Raw genomic sequence first — 10,345 nt, 5'->3', positions numbered from 1 at the left:
CAAAAGTCTCTCTCTACACATAATGGTTGTATGGTCCCAGGCACCATGTCCGTCTGCCAAGTGTAAGAGAGAATTCTCTTTACATATGTTATTTTTGCCCTCCATTTGGGAGGGATCTAGATTGCTGCTGCTCCAGGTGTGGTCCCCGGACCAGCAGCCGCAGTGTCCTCTGGGAGCTGACTTGTCAGGGATACCAAAGCCACCTGCACCTGCCGAGTCAGAGCTGGCATTGTCACAGGATCTGCAGGCGATTTTGAGTGCACATTCGCGTGTAAGACACGCTGAACTAGATGGCCCCAATGTGGCGCATTCCGAAACCTGACAAACTTGGACAGGGAGAAGGGGAAGTTCATAAACTGCACACCAAAGAGCAATAGCGGATCACCGTTGAAAATGGGTAGAGGAGATGATCTCCTCAGAGATGATGGGAACTGCCTCTCCAAATACAGCATCAGTAGTATCTCAGGTTTCCTGACCCTTGGCAGGTCCAACCCTCAAACAAATACTGAACCGTCATGTTAATACCACAGGTGTGCAAATGCATGGGTTTGTTGCCTTTTCTCAGTGAATGACTGTGCACATAAATAAATACCAGGTCTGTCACTGGGTCTTTGTACGGGACGAGAGAAGCGTCATTTCCCCCACCATTTGCTGAAGTGACATTTATATTTCAGAAGAAATCCACAGAATTTGCTTCTACCTCTCTAACCCTCGGCATTTTTCTCTGTAAAACGGCAACAATAGCGGTCATCTCATTGCAGGGTTGTTGTGGGGAGAACGTGAAATAACGCAGGCGAAGGCTCAGCACGGCCCCTGGTAGATAGTAAGTGCTCAAACAATGGTGGTTGCTGCAAATGCCTAATGATTCCCGGCCAATGACTAAGATTCTGCCCAAAGTGTGGGAGACGCTGGCCCCACAGAAGCGGCTCAACCGCTTCTGTGATGGAGAACTTCTCTCCAGCAAAGAAACCTGCTAGAAATTCCAAACACCAAATAGCTCTTCTAGGACCTCTGAAAACAATTACATTTCCTGAAGACAGATGACTTTAGGGCAGCCACACAGAAAGGACATTAGAAGGAGATGGTTGGAGTTTCCCGAGAAGCCTCTCATCCATTTGGGGATTATGGGAGCAGCATCCATGGGATCTGAATCTACTAAGCTGACGTTGTGAGCCAAAGTAACAGGACAGTCCCAGGCCTTGGATATCCTGTTGGGCCTTGAGCACAGCCCACTTGGGGTTTAACTGATTCTCCAGCACACATGAACTAGAGAGACTGCCCCCCTTCCTTGACTATTGCTGAGAAATCGGCACTGCCTGGCTTTGCCGTACCAGTTTAATTCTCCTGGAGTTGCACTCTGAAACGGGGACACTGGGAAGGGCCAACTGAATGTTGTGGGTATGAATGAGGTCTCTCTATCAGTGTACCACGCATCTCCATTTCATTTAGGTCTACAGCCATACCTCGGTACTCGTCAGCCTCAGAACTCGCCAAACCCTGTACTCACAGCATCCCGATGAGGAAAAAAATGTTTCAGCCCTCAGGACTTGCTCAGGACTCCGCACACTTGCTAGAACTGGTATGAGTCACGACACCGCCCTGAGAGAAAATGCTTCATCATTTGGTACTCATCAGTTTCGGCACTTGTGACGAGTTCTGGAACGCATTAGTTAGTGATGAGTACCCATGTACTACTGTATTTCTGGAATTCTACCTTGTTCTTTTCTTTGAACCATATCCCTTTGTTTCTTCTTTTTCCTTGCCTCTGCTTGTTGGCTTCTGAGTATAAGATAAAAGAGCCAGCCTCTCTGAGTCTCCATGGAGTGGTTGCACGTTGGAGACGCACCTTCTCATTCAGCCAGGCCTGAGTTCTCAGTTGTCCCTCGACCTCTGTGATTCTCCAAGCCACCTTCTTTGTTCTTAGCCCCTTCCACTTGCTGAGGGTGGGCCATGACCTGTTCCAATGTGCAGGAGACGCTCAGCTGATTTCTGGATTTCTTTCAGAAAGAATTGCTTTGTGTATAGCTGTAGATTCGTGTGTCCATGAGACGAAGTTAGTTAGAGCCTCCTATGTCCCTATCTTAGGTGGGAACCTCCTGAATGGGGCCTCAAAGGCATCTCATCGCTGACTTTTGTGTCTCAGGTAATATTTGTATGTGAACCATGAGCTCCAGCCATCTGCAAAATTTATATCAATAAAAAAAAATGCTTATCACCAATCCCTCTACACCAGTTTTCTGTCCACGTGGCCCACATTTGAAAACACTTGGGAACCACTCTCCCAGGCTAACGTGTAACTCTCGGAAGTCCCCTTTTAAACATGTGGCCTGCCCTTCCGGGGCTGCAGGGCGGGCAGGCTGTGCTTTGCCTGATGGTCCCGCCAGCCTTCCTTCCAGCCTGTCCAGGAGAACGGAGCCCAGCGGTCCCCAGGGATGTGAGCCTCAGAAGACAAGTGCCCCTTCTCGGAGAGTAAACTTCTTCAGATAAAACGATGCCTGTGATGGGAACCACTCGCCTTGATTTGTCAAGATGACAGGACAATAACGTCAGCAGAGAAACAGTGGGGTTTAGGCCCAGTCAGAGGAAGGTAGAAAAGCATCCCCAATATTCATTAGCCACGACTTCTTCATAGTTACATAAGAAAACAAGAGTACATCTTACTCTTAAGATAATTGTCATGGGTTATTATCCTTCTCCTATGAAGAAGGAGCTAAATTTAATGATGAGTCATTTTAAAAACTTGCTATTAGAAAGGATTGCTTTTAAAAAACTAATTATGAAAGTAATTACTTTAGCTCCATGAAATTCAAGCTTGAGATGGTTTTCCTAACCACTTCCTGCTAAGTGAGTTTAGCTTTTTATTTGCTCCTAAGATTCACTTTAACACAACCAGTTTGATGTTTGGGAGAAATGATACCGGTTTCTGAAAAGTGAAACATATAATGGATGGAATTCAGTTGAAAGATGTGATTAATTGCTTAATGGTATTGCCTTACATATAGTTATATTTTTTTAAAAGCAGAGCTAACTAGCAAATGGGGTCCAACTGGCTTTCGAATGGAACTTGAACATGTTTGTCATCCATAGTAGTATTTTGTTCAATTAGGGGGCGGGCCAACACTCAGTGAGGAGAGAAGCATCTTTACTAATCATCACAGGTAAGGAATTTGCTTTAGCACTAACTCTGGAGAGCAGAGCCTGCAGGCTCCCGTGGGACCCAGGGACAATTACCTGAGGAACACCCAGGAAAGATGCTACATCGGCCCCACCGCCACCTGGGGCACCTGACTTCATTTCCTTGGGGAGATTTCTCGGCTGTCCACACAGATGTATTCATCCCTTTCACCTGAAAACGGCAGGCGCTATCTAGGAAAGAAGGAAATCATTCAGGACCCAATTGTCTTCTACTTTAATACATTTTGGGGGTAAAGTAAAACTTTTCTCTATTGTAGACAGCTCACCTACATGGTTAATCTAATAACGGTAACGAACCTATACTTAGGATTGAAAGAATTTAAGTGTTATGATCCTATATATGTGGTATCATATATTTTAATGTTGAATCCCAACTAAAAGTTGAACCTAAGTGAGAACTTGAATATTCACAATTTTATTGTAATATAGGTATATATATGTTTAATGTATAAAGTGTAGTACCATGGACTATAGTATCTGCAAGCAGTTTAACTGTTGTAGTGCTATATGCAGATCCTTCCACTAGAGGGCGCCTCAACTAAATCTATTGAAGGGAAGTGAGAAAGGTTTTTGTTTTTTTTTCTGTGTGCGTGATAAAAAGACCATAAAAAAAAAATCAAAAGCCTTTTGAACCTGAACTGTTAACGTATGCCAGTAAAAAGTTATTTTATATGAAAACAAACAGATATTCACCGAGAGCTTTTATAAGGTGCGGAGTCTATGACCACAGGGGAATGCCATAAGCAAAATTAAAAATGGAATCTTACAGGATTAGTGCTGGAAGGAAATTTTTAAAAACAGCTAACAAAATCATTAATTTAGAAATAGCCCCATCTCATTCCAGACGTTTTTAAGGAAAAAAAATCTTAGAAACAATATTGAATGTCGTAGCGAGATCGGAGAGACCAGGGTTCAAAGAGGGAAGCCCTTGGCCCAGGGCCCGGGCACCAGCCGGCACACTCTGAACCTGGGTGCAGGCCCCTGGCCCCGGCTCCGTGCTCTCCCACCACTCTCTGAGGTAGAAGTGCTCTCCATCTTTGTCAACACTGTCTGTGCCTTTCTGTCTGTGTGGAACGAGTAACTAGCCTTCTGATTCTCAAGTCCGGGGAGACGTTCCCACACCTCCTGCCTTCGGGGCGGAGCACCGGCAAGGCCGCTGTTCGGGTCGCTGGAACCTAAGCGAATGAAGCTTGCATTTCAGGGCCTTTATGGTCACAGTTCCTCCCAAGGTTCTGTACCCAATTTTACATTCACAGTGTTGCATTATTCTTATTAGAACTGTTTCTTCTTATCTTTTTTTTAAATTGAGATAAAACTGATCCATGACATTAGGTATACGATACTATTCAATACTTGTACATACAGCAACATGATCACTGTAATAAGTCTAGCCAACGTCTGTCCCCGTACATAGTTATGGGGTATTTTTCCTTGTGATGAGGACTTTTGAGATCTACTCTCATAGCAGCTCTCAAATCTGCAGTGCAGTGTTATTAACTCTAGCCGCCCTGCTGCACATTACAGCCGCAGGACTTGCTCTCTAGCTGGAAGTTTGTATCTCTTGACCCCCGTGGTCCATTTTGCCCACCCTCCACCCCTGCCTCTGACAACCACCCACCTGTTCTCTGGATCTACAAGCTTGGATTGTGTTTTCGTTGTTGCATTTTTTAGCTTGTTTTAGACTCCACGTATACGTGAGATCGTATGGTATTTGTCTTTCTCTGTCTGACATATCACTCAGCCCACTGCCCTCAAAGTACATCACATTGTTGCAAAGGCAAGATTTTCTTTATTATGGCTGTATGAATATTATTCATATATGTGAATACTATGAATATATATATATATACTATATATGCAAATATATGCATAGGAGTGGGCAAAAGTAGGTTTACAATTGTGAGTACATGAAACAATTTATTCTTGTATTATTATTTATCAATTATTGTATTATTTATCTGTTTTACAACTGTAAACCTACTTTTGCCCACCCTTGTATATCACATTTCTTTATCCGTTCATCCTTTGACGGACAGCTGGTTTTCGTATCTTTGCTACTGTGACTGATGCTACAATGAACATGGAGTGTGTATATCTTTTTGAGGTGGTGTATGTGTTTTCATTTTACTTCATTCTTAAAGGATATTTTACTGGATACAGATGTCTGGCTTGATGGGGTTTTTTCCCCGTAACATTTTAAAGACATTCTATTTTCTCCATGGTTTCTGACGAGAAGTGAGCAGCCATGTAAATCGTACCTGATACGTTGGTTGTTTTCAGGCTGCTTTCAAGAGTTTCTCTCTACCTTTGGCTCTCAGCAGTTTGATTACCTCGTGCCCAGGTGTAGTTTTCTTTGCGTTTACCCTCACTGCAGTTTGCTGAGCTTGCTGATCTGTACATTTGTGCCTTTCGACAGATTTGAGAGTTTCTCAGTCGTGATTTCTTCAACTATGTGCTCTGCACTGTCTGTCTCCTCTTCTTCTAAGACTCGAATTACAATAAGTATGTGAGACTTTTCGATATTGTCCCTGAGACTCCATTCTTTCTACTTTGTAAAGTCTTTTCCTTTGTTCTCAAGATTGGATAATTTCTATCGCTCCATTTTTAACTTCTTCTCTCACCTTCAATCTTCTATTAAGTCCATATCTGGAATTTAAAATTTCATGTATTGTATGCTTTCATGCTAGAATTCCCAATTGATTTTTTTCATAGTTTTTTATTTCTATGTCACAGTTTCCTGTTTTCCTTGATTATGACACAATTTCTTTTATACTCTTGAACATATAAGCATAAGGAGAGAAATGCAAGTTAAGATCACAATAAGATACCGATACACCCATCAGACTGGCTAAAATGTAAAAGGCTGACAATACTGAGTGTTGACAAGAATGTGGGGGAACTGGAAAATACACTGCTGGTAGGAACGTAATGAGATGTAACCACTTAGGAAAAAAAATGTCAGGTTCTTAATATTAATAGAAATGCAAATGATGCAGCTGCCATGGAAGACAATACAGAAGGGCCTCAAAAAATTAAAAATAGCCCTACCGTATGACTCAGTAATTTCATTTCTGGGTATTTGTCCCAAAGAATCGAAATCAGGATCTCAAAGAGATATTAACACTCTCAAGTTCATTGCAGCCTTATTCACAGTAGCCAGGATATAGAAACAAACTTTAGTTCAACATCCTGGAGCATTTGACAGAGAGAGATCCTCAGCTCACACTCGGGATTATCATGGAGCTCACTCTGGAACACTGTGCACACAATGGTCCACAAGCTGGGATTCTGGAAAGATCTCTCCTCTCAGGAAGACATTAACATCTGGTAACAAGAGCAACTTCCAAATAAGACAATTTATTATTTTTGTGTTTAGTGCCTGTGTATTTTATCTACTACACAGTGAAGTTAAACTTGTAATGCTTTTTATTTATGATGCTGCAATTGTACTCTGATAACTCAGAACTGCAATATATTTAAATTTGATTTAAATATAGGTAAATAGGTATGAACATTTTTCTACACTTAAAAAGGTATTGCAATATCTAGTTAAATAGGGTGCATTTTCCCAACTCACCAAGAGGTTTCTTATGTCATGCTAGAGTACAAATGCACATTGTAGGTAAATGTTACTTTTTGCCTATGGTTCCATAAAAAAAGAAAAGATAAGGAAAGAGAAATGTTTCCAAGGATAGGTTTCCAATTTTACCACTTAAAAGCTTTTATCAGCAACTGTTGGGAGAAAGTCATAAATGTACACATAAAATTTCCCTCTAAATCTGGGTAATCGATGCTGGAATGCACCACTACTTTACAGCGGCGCTGGTTTAGTCCGCTTCTCAGAATACGCGTGATCGCGGCTGCACGGGCGCTGCTACCGCAAAGCCTCTCGGGGAACCTACCAAACACACAGTAAAAATTACCTGCCCACACCTATTTTTTTCTACGAACGGCTTGTGCAACCCACAGTAAATTCAGGAGCACAAAGTTCACGATAGTTCTTCACTGCTCACCCAAGAAAATCCAATCGTTCTAGAAAAATGGGTGTCCCTTTGATGCAGAATGACGTCTGCACGATCCATTCACCTCTCTTAACAGTACGGCCGAAGAAAAGGCGAGCTAGCCGCAGGGGCTGCGCTGAAATCGTAAAGGACCCGGTTAAATGACAGGCTACCAGATGAAGCAGTGTGAGAGTAAGCTGAGGGTCAACTCGGAAAATTCCATCCAGGAAAAACATTGTCAGAAAAGGTCTCCTCGAGAGGAGAAGTGGCCATTAGGTGTAATCCATTGTCTGTCTGGTGTCCCGGCTCACGCACTCTGTGCGGGCAGGAGCAGGGCCTCGGGCACCGTACAAAGAAGGAGCCGGTGCCATGGAGACCTGAATATGCGCCCCTACGAAAGATGACTCAGTGCGGGGACAGCAGGTGCAGAAGGAAGAAAACAAGACGGACAGGAGGGCAGAGACCTTTGTGCAGGACGAAGGATGGAGAGGTTGGGTGAGTGATCTGCTTGTGAGGACGCAGCAGGAGGCGCAGAGCCAGTTCTGATAAAATCAGGTCAGCTGTGGAAGAAGGAAGAAGAGTGAGCTAGCTACCTTGCACCACGGGCCCAGGCACACCAGCTGCGCCTACAAGCTTGCCCTGGCATTTTAATGAGCTCTCGTGACCGCAAAGCCGAGTTAAAACATCAGAGAACAGAAACTTCTAAGAACCAGGGCCCCCGTTCTTCAAGGCATTTGGGTGTGCGAGTGTCAAACTAACCTTTCAGTCACAGCCGGAGACTGAGGGTGGCCTTGTCTCAGAGGTGAGCTCAGCACAGCACCTCCTGGCCGCAATTTAGAAAACACAACATGGGATCCCTGAGGACGGAGCCTGTGCTATTTAGACTCGTGTTCCAATCTTTTTTAGTAATTGAAACACTTGGATTGTACGGTCACCTCTTTCCCCCCAATAAATCCACGGGGAAAAAAGCAGAGACGGACTCTCTCTAGTCTTTTAAGAGCGTCTCAAAAAATTAACGTTGAATTGTCATAAAAGAATACTTATCAAACATGTGTATGGTAATAAATAATCGTGATACAGTAACTGCTGTTCCTTTGCTCAATACTCCCTTCTCTCTGTGCTGCATTTTTGAGATCTTTAGTATTTATCACTGGGTAATGAATATCGTTAATTAATTATGTTTGCTGTCTATCTCTAAGCACCAGAAGTAAGCTCTGGAGAGCTGAATGTCTTTCTGTGTATTGCTCTCTCCCCTGCTACACAAAGGGCTGTAAGTAAATGTTTCTTGACCGTGTGTGTGAGCAGCCACACTTCTGTCTACCGCTCAGCTGAAGCGACAGGACTAATCCCTTGCATGACCCTCCTCTGTTCTGGCCCCTCCCCTCCCCATCTTTCCTTTACCCTTTGTGTGTTTGAAACACAAGATGTATTTGTAGCCCGAAAAATAGTTTGGCTTTGCATATGTTGGTCTTTCTGTCCGTTCATACTATAGTACATTAACACTATATGCATTCTTCTGTGGTGATATTTTCACTCAATGTTTTGTTTCTCAAGTGCATCCACGTTGTTTGATTCTGTTTTGATCATTGTATAGTATTCTACCATCTGACTACACCGGAATGAATCTCTCCATTTTGCTGCTTATTGACATTTGGATTGTATGGAGTTTGGGTGTTTCAAAAATTGTTGCTATGAGCATTCTTGTACATGACCCTGTACAACTGTGCCAGGTTTTTGAGATTGCCTACGGAAGAGTGAACTTGAGAGAATGTCAGGTCTTTCATTCTTAGTCTTTATGACATAGTGTCAAATCATTTCCAGAGTGACTGTTCTAATCTGCGTTTCCCTCAGCTCTGTCTAACCTTCCCAGTTGCTCCACATCCGCACAGTACTTGGATGTTATCACTCATTTGCATTTTTGCCAATCTGTTTGCAGTAAAACAGTCTAGCAGTTTCAATGGGCATTTCCTTGATTATTGATGACATTGAGCTTCTTTTCTTTGTTTACTTGGGGTTTTTCCCTCTGTAAAATATCTCGACCATTTTTTTTTACTGGGTTATTTTTGTTTCTTATTCGTAAGCATCCCTCACATGTTCTGGATATAAATAGCTTGTCAGTTATATGCGTTGCAGTATGTTTTCCCAAGTTGTGAAACTGTGGGATTTTTACTTTCTTTTTATTTTCTTTTTCACAAACTGAAATTCTTAATTTTATTATCATTGAAGACATATTTTTTCCTTCTGGTATATATATATATGTTTATATCTTTTCCAAGAAATCCTTCTCAATGCAGAAGTTATAAAGATATGTGATACTGTCTTCTAATTGTTTGAGTTCTCCCTTTTACCTTTGAACGTTTACTCCACCCAGAACTGGCTTTTTCTGAAGCACAGCGTGGGGTGGGACATCCATGTTCACCTGTGTGACCGATGGCTCCAGCGCTGCGTGTCGAACACTACAGTCTGTTCTCACTAGTCTGCATCTGCCAGGTCCCTAAGGGGTCATTTCTGCATCTGTGTGGGTCTGTGTCTTTTGTTCCAGTGGTCCCTGTGTCTCTCCTTTCACTCAATGTTTGTTCTGTTCATTTAACTTCTTAATTTGATTGTGGCAAGAACACTTAACAGGAGAGCTACCGGCTTCACAAAGTTGTGAGTGTGTAGCACAGACGGTTGCTGTTCCACAGGCACAGCGCCGCACGGCAGACCTTGAGGCCCTACTCACCCGCATAGACGGAACTTTGTGCCCATCGAGCGACAACACCCCATCTAAAAACACTTCGAAAAGTGAGGATCGAAAGCTAGGTCCCAACACGATGATGATAATAATACTTCTCAGGAACCAATGCTCAATGGTGCAAAACAGAAATGTTTTCCTTTACACCAAACGAAAAAAGGGTTCTTGTTATTTATGATAATTTAAATTGTTCTGAATGTGCTAAATAATGCAACAATTCAATAACAAACAGTCAGCCAGCTGGGAAGAAGGAGGCAATAGCCCCTTATTTCCAGAGGCTGTCACTGTATTTATGGAAAAAACCATTGAAAACACTAAGAAAATTCTGAGAGGTGGTTCAGTTGTGAAATTTATATGCAAAAATCAACAGATTCCTTTCTCTGGAAACAGTATCATCATAGAAGAGATTCTACTT

This window comes from Phyllostomus hastatus, unplaced genomic scaffold (genome assembly GCF_019186645.2).
Source record: "Phyllostomus hastatus isolate PE091 unplaced genomic scaffold, TTU_PhHast_1.1 phas_scaffold_1066, whole genome shotgun sequence".
NCBI lineage: Eukaryota > Metazoa > Chordata > Mammalia > Chiroptera > Phyllostomidae > Phyllostomus > Phyllostomus hastatus.
This window is presented reverse-complemented; position numbering follows the sequence as displayed.